Source organism: Myodes glareolus, chromosome 8 (assembly GCF_982192425.1).
Source record: "Myodes glareolus chromosome 8, mMyoGla1.1, whole genome shotgun sequence".
Lineage (NCBI taxonomy): Eukaryota > Metazoa > Chordata > Mammalia > Rodentia > Cricetidae > Myodes > Myodes glareolus.
Genome location: NC_142033.1, coordinates 4,715,526 through 4,732,537, shown reverse-complemented (window position 1 = coordinate 4,732,537; position 17,012 = coordinate 4,715,526). Strand labels below are relative to the sequence as shown.

The window sequence follows — 17,012 nt, the reverse complement described above, 5'->3', positions numbered from 1 at the left end:
CCTAAACCTGAAATGTAAAGTAAGTTAAGGAATATCTCCACAGCTTTTCAGAGTCAGGTCACACTAGGGGAAAACTGAAAATCGTCATCTACTACATGAGTAAGAACATGATGATGCTGGGCCTTTCCAAAGCTGTTCAAGTGATGGATAACTGGGCCTGAGCTCAGCATGTCAACTAAGAAGGTCACCATGACTGGGAAACAGAACAAGAGGCTCAGTAAAAATCCTGAAACACAGGAATGGTACAGGACAAGAGAAAGAAAAGAAATGTGCTTAACAAGCCTGTGCTGGAAAGGCAGCAGAACCCTGTTGTAGGTACACAGGTTCCCCATTTTTCCGAGGCACTATGCAGGGCTGTTCTGCTTCCTGGTTCCACTACATCAGCTTGAGGGTGTAGCATAGAACTGCCCTCTCTTGTTATGTTAATTTCACCTACGGCCCAAGGGTGTAGCTTAGAGAGAACTCTCCCTTTACTGTCATGGTAATTCCACCTGCAAGCAAGTTTCTCGCCCGCAGGCAAGGTTCCCAGGTCAGCTTTTCTCTGAGCCTGAGCACCCCCACCTGGCTTCCTCTTTTCTCTGTTCAGCTGCTCTCCGACCTTGGGTGTGGCCCCCCTGACTTTTCTCTTTCCTTGATCCTGATGGGGGGCTGGTGTCCTTTTGCCCCACAGTATATATACCCGACTTATGCTTAATAAAGCTGCCATTTGCCACTTGCTCCTTGGCAGATGAGCTCGGTCTCTTTGTGTGTGTGTCATATGTTCAAACCCTTAGGACAATCGTCCGTTCTCGTGGGCTCGAGTCAGGAAAAGCGTGCGCCTGTTTCGAGGTTCGGGTGTCCACAGAAAAGTGCGGAAGCTTACACCCTGTCACCAAATAACCAAAGGTATTTAAAATGGAGAAGCCCACACACAGTAAGTCTGCATGAGGGCCAAGCAGTATTCCTGAGAACCCCTGTTCTTTCCCCAGATCCCATGAATGAAGAAACTCTCACAGCAAAAGCCAGCCATACCTGCAAATTTGAAGTACTCCGAAGCCTCCTGCGCAGGCCCATGAAACATGACTTTTCCTGAGGCCACTAGGTGAGGCTGTCAAACAGTCTGAAGATGGAGTACAGGGGCTGATAAATAGAGAAGATGATGGTCCGTCCCCTCATAGACATCCTAAATTCAAAGAGGGAGAAATAATAGGTCACTGGACAGAGAGGAACCGTGAGATTCTCGACAAAATATTTCATTCCACAAATTATACACTTTTTTCCCATTTCAGCTTGAATTTTCTTTATAAACACCTCATCTCACTTATATTATGTACCTGATAGAGAAACTAAGATCCAAGCTTTTATTTAAAAGACTAAGACTTTGAATATGTGGGATGTTAGTAGCTCAAGTAGTCCACTCAAGTGTTATTGGCAAAGTCGATCCCTGCACAGTCTTCTAGACACTGAATAGGAATATCTGGAAGTCAGTGCAAGGAATCCATATCATGAACAGGCAGCCCTTGTGATTGACAGGTTCACTCTAGCTTGAGAAGCAATAACAGAGCAAACATTACAACTATGACTGTATGTACAACTCCCTTCAGTGATTCACACTTTTTGTCTCTTCAGGAATTGGTTTTCACTGTTCTGATGGTGTGACTCACATTCCTAACCACTTGCTCTCCAGCTAAACACTTCAGCAACAACCTCATTTCAATTTTCACAATATCAGCAGGAGGCAATTGTAATATAATTTCCCTCTTTGTGTTGATAAAGCCTTGTGGGATTTAAATTCTTTTAGCCAATGACTTTTGTGGAACCAAGGTCTAGGGCATCATATTGTATGAATAAGTGACCTCTTAAGACCTGAGAAACAGGAACAGCAGTCATGCTCTCTCTTATTATCTCTCTCTCTCTCTCTCTTTCTCTCTCGCAGCAACTAGTTCACATTCCCCCTGGAAAGAATGGCAGGACACAGCAACTGAATCACAGTGGCATCTAATTTGTTTTGTATCAGTGTTTCTCTGCATTTTATACTTTAAAAAAATTATTGAGATTCTTCAACATAAGTGTTAAAAGGTTAAGCAACAGTCCAAGGGATTAGTTAGATGGGGGAAAAGCTGGGATTGGAATGTTGGTTTAATTTTAATATAGGAAAAACTAAGCTTATCAACCATTTCAGGAAATCATATCTTCTGTTAGGAGAAGCAATAACCCAAACAGTGCTTAAAACTGCTTTGAAAATATGTTTATAAAAGCTGGGAATGGTGGTATATCTGTCCTGGACTGAACAGCTCAGCTACCACTCAGGCACACATCCAGGGCTTAGAGTTTGCCCAACCCAACGTGTACCCTATCTGTGACCTGTTGGAAGGCATGTAGGGGGTGTGCTGGGAGGGTGAAGTGTGGATATGGGGGGACTGACTGGGAGTTGTGTGTAATTGGGGTGCAGGATGTGAAATTCTCAAAGAATCAATAAAGAATTATGTTTTGTTTTAAAGCAGGGTATAGTGGCATAGGGCTGTAATATCCCAGAACTTGGAAGAATCAGGAGTTCAAGGCCCACCAAGGTTACATAAGACTCTATTTCATTAAGACAAACAGAAAGAACAAAAGAAAGAGAGTGAGGGAGGAAGGAAGGGAAGAAGGTATTAAGGAAGGAAGGTAGTAAGAAAAGAAGCAAGAAAGGAAGGGGTAGGGAGAAAGAAAGGGAGGGGGGAAAAAGAGAGAGTGGGGGAGCTAGACATGGTAGTGCACACCTTAAATTCCAGCAGCATAACCACTTGGCAGACAGGAGATAATGACACAATAATGGCCTACTAGCTGATTGTTTCCCCTGGCAGACTGTTCATAAATCACAAAAACAAAAGCTACAATTTCAAATAATATAACTGGTAACCACAAAGATGTTTAGATGATCAAGATTCAAGCCAGGCAAGCAATATGGCTCAGTGGGTAAAGGCACCTGATGCCAAGTCTCAAGACTTGATTTCCATCCCCAGAATCCAGTGAGTGAAAGGAGAAAACCAAGTCCCTTGAGTTATCCTATGACCTCTATGAACTTGATACACACAAACACACACACACACACACACACACACACACACACACACTATATATATATATATATATATATATAGAGAGAGAGAGAGAGAGAGAGAGAGAGAGAGAGAGAAATAGGTAAATAAATAAAATTGAAAGAATTAAAATGATTCTATCATAAGGATACACTTTATGGGGTGTTGAGACCAAGGAGAGCATAGCATATCAGGGCCTGAGCCTGCTCCCAGAACACTGGGATAAACCATAATTAGGATGACCCCATACAATGCACTAAGACTAGCAATGGCATAAGACACAGGGACAGAAAGAAGCACTCCACATGGGAATATGAGCAAGAAGCTGATCTTTGAGAGTATAGAGAGTATCCTGAAGCAGACAAGAAAGGGGACAGACAGGGAAGGTGGTGACAACTGAGGAGTCTACAGACTAGGAGGGAGCAAGGCTCCAGTTGCTGACTTCTTCACTGGAAGGTTCAAGAATCAGGAGGGTACAAGAACAAGGGGAAATAAGGGGAAAAAAGAGAGTGCAGTAAGTTCAACAGCCAGGAGCCTAGGTCATGGGAATTGGGTAGTCCTTATATGGTTCTTGGGGTTATTCAGTCAGTTTGAAACCCTATAAATTTCTAAAATGTGCAAAACTCAGCTCTTACAACTATTCTATAAATATTCCAACCTCAGCCATCACATCCAAGGCTAATCCCAGAGATAGTGCTGTTTATTCTATGTTCAAAGCTACCTAGAGTCCACTATTGCCTCGCTAAGGAATCTCCGCATCTCAGCCTCCTGCTGAAATCTCACAACCCCATAGTGTAGCTGCAGAACCTTCTCCGTGATGCATTGCTCTGCTCTAAACTCAGAAGCTTTCCCCCGTCCCCCACCATGGAAAACCTTAGTCCTTACAGTGGCCCAAAGGGTCTAGGCAATCTACATCCAACCCAATCAATCTCCTCCATTCAGCTGTGAATGTGAAGGGATGAATTGTGTCCTTCCAAGGACTCATTTGTGTAGTACTTCACATCTAAGAACTTAGAATGTGGCTACAATTGGAGATAAAGGCTTTAAAAAAGGTAATTAAATTTAAATGAGAATACTAGTGTGCTGTAGTGTAAAGGTGTCCCTTTAAGATCAGGGCATAGACACATAGAAAGGAGACATCATGCACAAGTCATTGACCAAGGCCTCAGCAGACACAGCCTATAGATAACTTAATATCTGGCATCCGGGATCCAGACCTTTAAGAAAATTAACATCTACCAAGTCACCCAGCCTGTGGTGCTATTTACTTAGCTGTGCACTAGTAATCTTCCTTTTCCTCGCGCCACCAAGTTCTGGTCCACCCTGTCTCTCTAATGTTCCAGATGCATCAAACCCTCTATGCCTCAGAGCAAATGAGTTTTCCCTCCAGCATGCAATTTAATTGAATCTCACCCACACATTCTCGGGTCACTTGACCAATGCTTGATGACTTTGGGAACATGCTATTTAAAGCAGTGCTTCACCTTCATCATCTTTCCCTATGTTCTTGTCTCATTGTTCTTGATGTCTATTCCTTGGTAATTCAAGTTTCCCTCTAATAAACAAGGAAGAAATTCTGTAGCTTACCTCTGAATCTCCTGCACAAAAAATATATACATGTGATCATGTATTAGAAGAATAAAACTTAATGTTCTTTCAGCACTTACCTTCTCAGGACCGAGATGACATCAGTAGTAGTGCTCCAGTCTAGGCCAGTGGTGGGATCATCCAAGAACAAAATGGGATGCTCGGCAACCAGCTCCATTGCTATACTGGTCCTTTTTCTGAGCTTTTTAGATCTAGGCTAAAGCAACAATGATCATCATTATCAACAACATCACCCAGTCATCGTCATTTGGTGAACTAGCTATTCTAGCAATAAAAGATGTTGTTATATTATTATTGTGAGGAGCAAAAATATGTTCACTTGGGAGAATAGGGTTTTTTTTTTCCAAGTTAGTAGAAAAGGCTTGGGATAGACTTGTCATGAAGCCTGTGCTAGTGACAGTTACTGTTTGTTCTTTATCAAGTCACATATTCTAGGTAATGAGTCATCACACTCAAAAGTTGGCACAGTAAATTCTATGAGCAATAAGATAGGACCGGAGATGAAGAATCTCTATAAATGTAGTAGTCATTTAACACCTTTTCAACATACATACAACAACACACTTATCCATACACAGATAGACACACAGAGAGATATACACACACATGAACATGCATAGACACACACAGAGTTAGATACACACGCACACATACACATTTATAGACAGACACACAGAGATACAGATATAAACACTGCTTTGTACCAAAAATTTTACATTTCCTTACTAGGGCTTTTTCAACTTCCTTAAGACTTCATGAATTGACATTATTCAACTGTACAGCATCACAGAACTAAGGAGTCATCCTTGTAGACAAATTCAAGAGGTCATAGAGTCTACAGGTCAAACTGGCACAGTCTTTGTACCAGCCACTGTCATGTGTAAGGCAAGAATTATGGGGACATGGAAATAGGGAACAATTCTTTCCAAACATCATAACCAAAACCATGATCAAAACCCACTGGCAGCATATAACAAAGGATGTTTGAGGAATGTGGATAAGTGTGGTGAGGACAAGGCTGAGGATATAAAGAAATCAATAATTTTTATAGTTAAGAATAGAGTTTATATGTTATAGTAATGTTTCATTTGTATTTTAATAAATAAAGCTTGCCTGAAGATCAGAGAGTAAATCAGTCCCACTGGCCAGCCTTACAGTCCAGGCAGTGGTGACACACACCTTTAATCCCAGGACCCACACTAGTTTGCCACAGAAACTGGGCGGTAGCAGTGCACAACTTTAATCCCAGCCCTAGGGATGAATATAAAATGGGAGGAGACAGCTCTTAGACAAAGTCTCATTTTGATCACCATTTTGGACTGAGATAGAGGTGACTGGTGGTTTTGCTTTTCTGACCTTCAGGTTGAACCCCTAATTTCTGTCTCTGGGTTTTTAATGAATTGCTCTACAATATGTAAGCACATGCCCTTATATTTATGGATGAAAAGTAATTAAGCACTCAGGAGTAAGGAACTATCTAATGTTCTGTTAAAATGCTGCACTGAGAAACAGCTTTAGGGACCACGCTGTGGTGAGCCCACAGGTACTATACAGTACAGGTACAGCTGATGGACCACGAGACAAATTAAAAATATATATAATATTGTGAAGAACCCATTTTGCAGAGCTGTGGGAACACCTATCTTTTGGATAAGTCACTTTAATTCTGTAGAAACCCTGTGGGATTATAAGGCTTCGCCATTCTGTATTATCCCAGCAGTGTAAACCTGACTTTTCCTGAAGGGCAACTGAATACCTTTTCCCACACCGTGAAGCCTGGTGTGAAAGCATTCACTCACTGAGTCAAACCTTTGTTCTCATAGTCAAAATCTACGTAAAGCTAAGACCCCACAAATTGCTTTATTGACAGCACTCACTGATGAGAAAGGAGCCCTACACAGGAGGCAGTATGTCTGTTCTAACAGCAGACTCAGAAAGCTGTAAACTACCGGCCCTTTCCTCTAACCTAACAAGCTATTAATATTCTGTATTTACCTTTCACCTTGATTTCAACTAGCAAACAATCATAGGCAGGAAACTAACTGTTTTTACCTTTACCCCTAGAGATACAGGGAAAAGTTTTGAGTTCATAAATCAGTCACAGAGAAATCAATCCTCATTTGGATACTGTCAGGCACCCTGCTGGAGTTGAAAGCAAAACCTCCAAAGAAACCAACCCCCTTTTAGCTCAGCCAGCTGAAAACTAATTCTAATCAAGCCCACAACTTACTATAGCTACCAACACTGTGCTCCCATCCACCAGGAAAGAAAGCAGACATACCCAGAGACTGCAATCATTATTGCATTTTTCTCCAATTAATCATTAACTACTAGTTTTAATTAAGAAATGCACAAAAACCTCTTCTTAGAATTCTGTAGTGATTTAAAAGTTCCATTCTTTTTTTTTGAAAGTAATTTTATTAAATTATAAAAGTTTCCATTTATGCCCCTCTTCCCAACACCCTCCCACTCCCCCCACTCCCTCTCCTCCTCCCTCTTTGTCCCTAAGGGCAGTCAGTGTTTCCTGCCCTGTGGGAAGTTCAAGTTCCTCCCTGCTCCCTCCAGGTCCAGGAAGGTGAGTGTCCAGACAGACTGGATCCCCAAAATCCAGTATATGCAGAGAAAACTAGTCCCAGTGTCATTGTCAATGGCTTTTCAGAAAGACTCCAGGCCAGCCACATTCAGAGAATCCGGCCACATTCAGAGAATCTGGTTGGATCACGTCCTCGTTCAGTGGCAGTCCAACTGGCCTTGGCAAACTCTCATTAGATCCGTCCCCTTGTATCAGTGGGTGATAGCATCCCTCACAGTCCTTATTTCCTTTTTCATTTTCTTCGTCCTTCTGCTCCTCATTTGGACCTTGGGGGGGGTCAGTCCGGTGCTCCAATGTGGATGTGGGGTGAGGGGAACACTCATCCATTGTTGGTGGGAATGCAAACTTGTGCAGCCACTGTGGAAATCAGTGTGGCAGTTTCTCAGGAAACTGGGAGTCAACCTCCCTCAGGACCCAGCAATTCCACTCTTGGGAATATACCCTAGAGATGCCCTAACATACTACAAAAGCATTTGTTCAACTATGTTCATAGCAGCACTATTTGTAATAGCCAAAAGTTCCATTCTTAATTGATATCCTCCCGATACCTGCTGGGGAGCTTCATAGCCATGCCCCCTCTAAGACATAAGGTGCCTCTTTGTCTGAGTCACCATTTTTTTGTGAGTCTGTGAAAATGAATGCTTAATTCTATTGTTACCACCTATGAAATTTCCAACTTGTCTGTATGCCTATAAAAACTGAAAGCTTTGTGGAAAACGGCCCTTCTTCTCCTTCCTCTTCCTTTTTCTCTCCCTCCTCCCCTCCTCTTCCTCTCTTTCTTCCCCACCTTCCCCAATGAATAAAGAAACATGCAGGAGGAACGTGTTCAGGTCAGTCAGTCTGTACTACCTATCAGATCCTTTCCTAAGCCAGTTTTCACCTGCCATAGGGAATCTTTCCTGGACCCTGTGGGGTTGTGGAGGATGGTACCTAAGGCTCCCTGACAGTGTGCTGTTCTAAACACTGGGATCCCAGGAGGCTGTAATTAGCAAGTGTACTATTGTGCTGCCCATATAACAGTCAGTCTTTTACAGTAGCCACATATTGCCTCTACATTTCTTAGAACAAAATCTTATGAAAGGCTGAAGAGAAGTCTTGGCATGGAAATGCACTTGCCGCACACCTGAAGCCTGGGTTCAGTCCCTGGAACTCACATATAAAGCTACATGCAGTGGCAGGCATCTGTAATGGGAGATGCACCAGGAGCATCAGGCATGCACGTAGGGCATCAGCTGAACAAGACAGACCCTCCCTGACAAACAAGGTGGGAGGAAAGAACAGACCTGTGACAAAGGTGTCCTATGACTTCCCAGTGTGTGCTATGGCATTCAGGCACACACACGTGCACACGCACACACACACTTTTTGAAAGCTATCATTAAGAAATTATATTAGAATTCTTGCAATTTATTACATTGCATGACTTTCGAGAAGTTAATAAATATCTTTGTATATTGTTGCTTATAAAACAAGCAAGCAACTTAGAACAATGACTAATTATTGGTAAAAATAAAACGAAAAATGACCTGATTGTAAACATAAAAGATGTAAATAAACAGAGCAAAGCACACAAAATTCCATTACTCAGGAAAAAAGAAAGTGTGGTAATTGTCAGTTTTTCTATTATTATTCTCAAGTAGACAAACATCTCATGAACATCTGTGGAGAAGGATTGTGGGACTCAGCAGCCAGTAACTTCATATTCCTCACTGCTTCCAAGGAGGAGGCAGCAGAGTTAATCCAGGAGAATCCTATTCCAGAGAGACCATTTTCATCCATATGTACAAATGTCTGCTCAGCAGACATCTTTATACAACCTTCTCAATGAGTTGATGTCATTGTGAGAGGCAGGACAATTTGTAGGACACAAGAAGAGGGAAGCAAAGTTGATATTATAATATCTAAGTATATAATAATTAAGGTATCTAATCTGGTTCTATAAACAATGTAATAACAAAGAACACTTAGGGAATGTGAATGGTTATAATCTGACAGGGCTGAGGATATAAAAATTTATTTCATTTTGATAGTTAAAATTGGAATTATTAAGATAAATAATTGTCCTTATTTATCATGGACAAAAAAACAAGTATTCATTGATGAAATACTATAAAATATTCTTTTTAAATATGTCAGTAAGAAACTAGTTAGCTTTTATAAACTTCAGCCATGAAGCTCACCCCCTTCTCTATTACCTTCCCTGATCCTGAACAAATCTCAGCAGGAAGAGTCACTTGGTTCAATCATTGCTATACTTGCCCAAGGTTGTATCTATGAAACTTTACACAGAGTCTGTAAATAAATATTAACAGAAGATAAGGAATCAGGGAGCAAGAGAAAAGTTTACTCTCGTTTCTGTCCATCTGATAAGACAAATGGTAAATAAGGAACAACATGCTTTATTTCAGCACACAGTTCAAAAATACAATCGATCGTTGCAGGGAAGTGAAGGTAGAAAGCTGATATAGCTGGGTACATCCAGTCAACAGCACAGAGAGGGTGAACGCACGCGTGTCTGTCAGCGATCAACCCACTTTCTCCATTCTCATGCCACCCAGGACCCAAACCCAAAGATCAGAGCTGCCTAAGTGGGCTGGGGCTGTCCACACCGCTTAATGTAATCAAGACAATCACCCACAGGAATGCCCACAAGCCAACCTGACTACAATTCCGCATTGGGACTCTCTGCTAGATGATTCCAGGTGATTCTAGAGCGTGTGTCAAGTTGACAATAAAAACTAGCAACCACAGACAGGATGAGATAAAAACACAACAGAAGAGAGACCACAGAAAATACCAAGCACTACACAAGTGAGAAGTAGAAGCTAAAGAGACCAAGGACAACCCTGGAGTGGGATAAATGCAGAGTGAACACAGAGCCAGAGTTCTCCATCTCACGTCCTGTATCTGTCCAGGAGCACATTCTGAAACAACAAGGGACAAGTCCTCTAGGGGAAGAGACAAGAAACAGAAGAGACCACTTGTCCAATTCTCTAAAGTCAAGAGTTTAAGGATGAGGGAAGAGGAGGCTCAAGTGAGGAACCCTTGGAAACAGCCATGTGAGGAACACTCTTCCCTGCTGGATCACACTGTATTACCAGGTTTAACCATTGCTAAGAGGACTTCCAAGCTTAATGTTTCTTTTACATCTTGTAATTAGTCACCTGATTCATATAGAGAGCAGCCAGTGTGACTACATACATTATATGGAACAACTCACAGAGGGTCATGTAATCCACCTCTCTCTCTCTCTCTCTCTCTCTCTCTCTCTCTCTCTCTCTCTCTCTCTCTCTCTCTCTCCCCTCTGAGTCCTTCAAGATTTTTCTTCACACTACCTTGACATTTGACACTTTATCCAGATGCAGAAGTTCAAGAACCTCATTAATCCGCCTTCTTTTTTCATCTCTTGTCATAGTCATTGGCAGTCGAAGAGCAGCTGAGAACTCTACATTTTCTCTCACAGTCACCGTGCACATCACCACGTCATTCTTAATGTTAAATAGAATTTCAATTAAATATAGTTATTATTAAGACAATCATTCTAACAAATGTAAACTAATGCTCATTTAAACATACACAATGTAATATTCTCCTGAAAAATAAACTTTCCATTTTACTAATTTCAAGTACAGAACTTGATGCAGTCATTTTCTCCCCGTCCCTTTTGCCTTCAAGTAGAGCACAGGGATTTTGGTGATGGCTACCTGCAATTATTTGCAGAAAACATCTAAGCCATGGAGTAAGCTAAAGGAAGGGCAAAATTGAACAACAGAAGTCCTTTGTAGATTTAAATCACAGCTCAGTTACTAGTACTGTGATGCAAATGTCATATTCCAATCCCTCCCCACCTTCCTATCTAATAATGCCACCCTCAGCCTAATGAGTCATTATGAAAAGCTGATGTAGAGAAAACTGGGCCTATAAATGTGTCATCTAATGAACTGGAAACACACAAATCTATAAGCTGAGCATCTAGCAATACAGGGGGGAAATCTAAAATTACAAACCTACCAGTACTTACCCGTGGCACATAACCAGAAGTACATGTGAAATTAGCAGGTCGAGGTTTTCCATTTATCAAAATATCTCCTGATAATCCACGTGGATCTTTCCTTGCAGCTAAGACATCTAATAACCTACAAGGGTTACATATGTTGTGTGGTTTACTTCCTCCCTTCAGTAACAGCTATCAGCTTTCAGATGCTCAGAATAAAAATACTGTATAAGTTTAACTGATCTCTCTCTCTCTCTTTCTCTCTCTCTCTCTCTCTCTCTCTCTCTCTCTCTCTCTCTCTCTCTCTCCCCCTTCTGTTCAGTATGTGCTCTAATACAGCCCAGAATTATTAATGAAAAACATGATCTGTATGACCGCCTCTCCCTGCTATCTGACCTTGGGGATTCAAACTGGTAAAGTGCTGCTGTAGTTTGAGAATTAGGCCTGGTGATGATTTCTTGTCTCCACAAAACTTCTCCTTCACCATTCTAATATTAATACTATCTCCCCCACAATAAATAACAGTATGACCCAACACCTCATGTCAATCACTCTGTCATTTCCTAGCAGTAAAGTGACCTAGTAAGACTTCCTGCTCTTGGTGTACAATTAGAATGCACCCTCCTGCACACTATTCACAGCACACAGGACCGGACTCACACGTACACACTCACAGATACACTCACACAATACCTAAATAAATCTCATAGAACTGATTTTTATAGCACAGAAACTGGATAAAAAGTGAAGCACAATTAGTAAAAACTCAGAAACAGATATTGGGGTTCAACCAGAAGACCAGAAAAGCAAAGCAATCAATCACTGACTCTTACATGGACCTGTTGTGGGATCTCCTTTAACCAATAGCTTTTAAGATACTGGTTCACTTTGGGTATGGTCTCCTGTACTATAAGAGCAGAAAAAAGTGCATGTGGGGCCCCTTTTTTTCTGCTGGATTTGGTTAAAATCCCCAGCACAGGGAAAGGACTGCAGATCGTTACCCTTACTGGGAGTTTATCCCCAAATAAACAAAACTTTGTTATACTCCATTCTGGTCTACTGTAGAACTCTTAGCTACTACTACTACACAACCTCAGTCCAAAAATGGTGATTCAGCCTCCAGGAATCTCAGAATGAGACTATGTGTGAGAGCTGTCTTTTTCTGTCTTATAATCCTTTTTAGGGCTGGGATTAAAGGTGTGCACCACTACTGCTCAGTTTCTATGGCAAACTAGTGTGTCTACTGAGATTAAAGGCATGTGTCACTGTGGCTACTGGGATTAAAGGTAAGTGTTATTGCTGCCTGTTCTGTAAGGCTGGACAGTGTGACTGTTTTACTTTTCTGTTCTTCAGACAAGTTTTATTCATTAAAATATAAATAAAATATCACTAAAACAAAGGGATTTTGCTTGTTTTCCATTATACTCACAAAGATCTACTCCCATCTTGTGGTCCCATAATTGCATTGAGGCCAGGTTTCATAATCCCACTGTAAACACAAAATTATACTGGTTGCTTTTTATGTAAAGGTAGCTATAATAGTTTAGGGTCTATGCTGAACATGCTATTGACATTGAATGAAATTATACACAGAAAATAAGTGCAAACTCAAAAAACTGAAACATTATTAGAAGCCTATTACTTACTAATGATGTCAGTTGCTAGAGGAAACTCATGAAAACTGCCTCAGATATCACAAACCCTTGCTGTTTATTATTTAAAGACTTGTCTTCTGTGAAAAGTGGTGCTTGAAGCAAGTAGCAGTTTCTCATGAACACTCCATTACATGACGGCCTTTATGTGCTGAGTATGTAACAGCTTCTTGCTAATGCTTGATGATTAATATCTTCAAATAGCCCTACTTGCTGCCTCAAAAACGTCTTCACAAGAAAGCAATGATTCATGGAATATGAGCAGTAATGTAATTACTACTAAAGTAGAACAAAATCAAAATCAGTGCATCTTAAGTAGAAATCCAAATGCTAGAAAGAAGCACTCAGAGAACAGGAGAGAGTTGCCAAGATTAACACTGAAAACAACAAAGCAAAACAAAATACCACCTTAATCAAAATAGAAAAGCTAAATATACTCCCACAAAATGGTGATTTCCTTCCCTGATAAAGAGATTAACATCCACTCAGTTTACAATTGGGAGACACCCCTCAAGTAGAGGACATTATTTATTGATGTATAGGTACAGCACAAACACAAATTATTTCCTCCCCCCCAAAAAAACCCCTGATTGATTGATTCAGCATAGTGAATATTCAAACTGAAAGAGGCGTAGTCTTTTATCCTTTAGAAAACTTAGCTACAGCAGGCAGGAGAATCTCAGGACACTTGTAGTCTGCTAGCCTGGCATAACCAGCAGTGAGCAATGAGTGACTCTGTGTGCCACACAGTAGAAGGTGAAGACCAGTGTTCAGGGTTTCCCTCTGACAGCCTTGTGCTATGGGTGTGTCATAGTATCCACACATCTGCACATGTGAACACACACATATACACAAATATAAACAGATATGTATGCATACACACATAAACACGCACAGTTTATAGATAACAGAGGAAGTTTGTGTGTTAAAAAGTTGCTGAGTGTTGTGGTCTTTACTTCATGTACATACCTGATATTTGATAGTTTTTCTATCACACTTGTTTTTTTGCAAAATGGAAAGCCACGCTGCACTGTTTTCCGATAGCTGATGTTATGAAAACTTAACACAGTCAATGTGCTCGGGTCACTGACGTCCATTCCAGGAAGGTCATTGGGATTTCTTTTTATCATTGGGATTGTAACAGGGTCATAATTGGAAGACATCTTGAGATGTCTTCCTTCCTGTAGAAGGAAAGGCAACAGTAAGTTGATGGTCCATGCCAACAACATTATTATATAACACACCACACTTAAGGACTGTTTAAACTGCAGTCTTAGGCAGATTTCTTCCTGATGAGCAGTTCATATGGCTGTGATTACCTACGGGCCCACTGAGAACTCTACATAACTAAGTACATAGACTCTTCATAGATACCAAATTCCTAAGAAACAAATGGACAAGTAGAACACAGAATTTATTCATATTTATAAAGGAAGAAGGCAACATATGAGGGGGCAGAATGGTTTACTTAAAAAGCATACTATGTTTAATATAAGTTCAGAGGCAGAACACATGACCACCATCACCATATGTCCTGTGTGTGCATGTGTTTTTGTGTGTAGTATGTATGCATGTGTATGTGTGTGTGTGTGTGTGTGTGTGTGTGTGTGTGTATGTTATATTATGAGATATGACATAAGAAAAAGTTGGACTTGTACAGTGATCTGGAGACATTTCTGATATTTCCAGCTTCAGACTGCACCTCTGGTCATCAGGCATCTTTAGACAGCCAAGAAAATGAACTGCTAACAATGACATTGTCATTGCTGTAATGGGTTTAAATTCTAGGAAGACTCAGATTTTAAAATGACAGGGATAGAGATGCCAAATCAATAGCTAAGCAGCTTAAGACTTTCAAGGACAAACAATACAAAGGAAATTTAAATGTCTCACTTCACAAGTTATGAATGTTTCCTTAAAATACGACCTTTAATGCACTGAGCTAGTGAAACAGTTTAAAATACCATCGTCAACACAGCCAGATTTCCTTTCTAAGAGCTGACATCTTGAGTGAGGAGCTCCTGCCTGTGAGGGACCAGCTGCTCAGGCAAGCCTCCTCCAGGAGCGTCCTTAAAGCAGACAGGGTGGTAGCAGCTGTGTGAAGAGCTCTGATGACAACCAAAGCAGCCAGGGTTGAGGGACAGCAGCAGTGAAGCCAGCCTAGCCCTTCCTGCCTTCCTTCCTGCCATCAGTCATTAAGCCTCCCAAGTAGAGGGCCAACTCTTGAAAAGACTGGAAAACAAAACCTGCTAAACACATCCACAAGAAGACCTGTTATTCTTGAGGAAAATTATTAGCAGTCTGTTACCAGGCAAACCTGGACCCTCAGAACAATGGCGTGCTCTAAACCCTGTGCCTTGAGATCCGGAAGGCTTAGGCTTTGGGAATTAGGAAAAACCAAACTACAGGGTTAAACCTGTGCTACATCAGTGTATTCTACTCAGAAATTGCTGGAAAAATGTCAAACCCCTCCTGTTCAAAACATGTCATCTGAAATTTTAGTCACGAATTTCTAGGCATGGGGTAAACAAGACTAAATATTCCTAAAGTGAGAATTTAGAGGGAGATTCACAGGTAATCCAGACTGCAATTAGCAATCAGTAATAATACGATAATTGATTGCCACATTCAAAGACAGAAAGAAAGGAATTACATATTTCTTATCACAAGACACAAAATCTATTTTCAAAACAATCATAATTAAGATTTCAAAAATGCATTTATCAATCACTTAAACACTAATAAATTAAAAGGGAGAACGAGAGAAACTCATGACTGATGCTGAAATGAAATCCATTCTGAATGACAATTATCATATGGAAAAAGAATTTCCAAGTTGGAAAGAAAGAGAGGTACACGGGAGCATTAGTCGTCTGCAGGACTTGACAAAAGGATATGAAGTTCCTATACCAGAACACATGAGACGGGAGACAGTGCAGAAGACAACAGCACATGGAGAAACACGGGCCTGGGCCTGAGAGCACAGGTCAGTGCATGTTCAGCACGTGTGAGGCCAGGGAGCAACTCTAAGGAGAAACAGACGCCTGGGTGACACCAGGCTGGCAGGAGACACCTACTACCCTCCTAAGACTTAAATCCAGCATGGGTATTTGCAAAAGGACACTTCCTTTCCCCACAGTCCAATCCCAAATTGCCGACTTAGAATTTGAATATGAGTTATGAATTCTCAGTTAATAACTCAGGCTTGTTAGTAGGCACCTCTTACACTTAAATTAACCCATATTTCTATTTATGCTTTGCCATGTTGCCATGACTTGTTACCTCATTTTCTACATGACCTCCTTGCTCAGCAGCTGACTGGCTTCTCTCCTGACCCTGTCCTCCTTCTTCCCATCATTTTCAGGTTGGTTTTCCCACCTAACTTCCTGCCCAGTTACTGGCCTGTGAGGTTTTTAACTGGTGAGAGTATTATATATTCATAGGGTAGAAAAGGATTGTTCCACCGCAATTATTTGACCTGACTTTGTCTCCTCCTGCATGGCAGAGTGATACTGGGAATAAATGCACTGGATCAATGTCTGCCACAGGGATGCCATGTGAAAAACATGGATGGATACACGTATGTCATCCACATGTCTGACTACTGAAGAACAGTGCATTCATAAGCTGCATCATCTTTATTGGCTTTCATTACCCAGCACTTTTGTTTCTTCTGAGGCTTGTGGCTTTTGGCAAGTGTAAACTTTTCCTTCTGATCCTAAAGATCAATATTGTCTCCCAGATCTCAGACTGCAATGAGCACACGATACACAGTGTCACCCATAAAGACTTACAGTGGTGCAAGGGTTACAGCAGAGCTGTGGAAGGGAGAACAGAGCTGATACACATGCAGCAGAGAGAGCTGTTCTGAAGAAGGGTGGCCAACACATACTCAGTTGATTCAAGGCACTGTGTCAGTTCAAGATAGAGAGAGGGTTAATGGAGCAGATTGCTTCAAAGTATAGAGCTGACTCCAGGCATAAGGGGTCTGAACAAATGGGAGCTCAAGTGGAACACTTCAATTAGGGCTAATCATGTGAGCAGACATTCTGGAAACTGAGTTGAGAGTTTATTGCCTTGTGTCTAGTGTTGCACACATCAGGTGGCCT

The 17,012-nt window shown here is 41.2% G+C and overlaps 1 pseudogene across 1 annotated transcript in view; it reads right to left on the bottom strand.

Moving 5' to 3' along the window:
* LOC125408668 (ATP-binding cassette sub-family G member 3-like) overlaps positions 1-16,237 on the bottom strand; it is a 53,589-nt pseudogene extending 37,352 nt beyond the window's left edge. Inside the window, exons 1-7 of the transcript XR_015738519.1 lie at positions 16,186-16,237; positions 13,873-14,084; positions 12,681-12,740; positions 11,279-11,393; positions 10,593-10,745; positions 4,724-4,860; positions 1,012-1,162 (exon numbers count right to left, since the gene is read on the bottom strand). The product of XR_015738519.1 is annotated as an ATP-binding cassette sub-family G member 3-like (transcript). The remainder of the gene's footprint in view (positions 1-1,011; positions 1,163-4,723; positions 4,861-10,592; positions 10,746-11,278; positions 11,394-12,680; positions 12,741-13,872; positions 14,085-16,185) is intronic.
* Between the last annotated feature and the right edge of the window lie 775 nt (positions 16,238-17,012).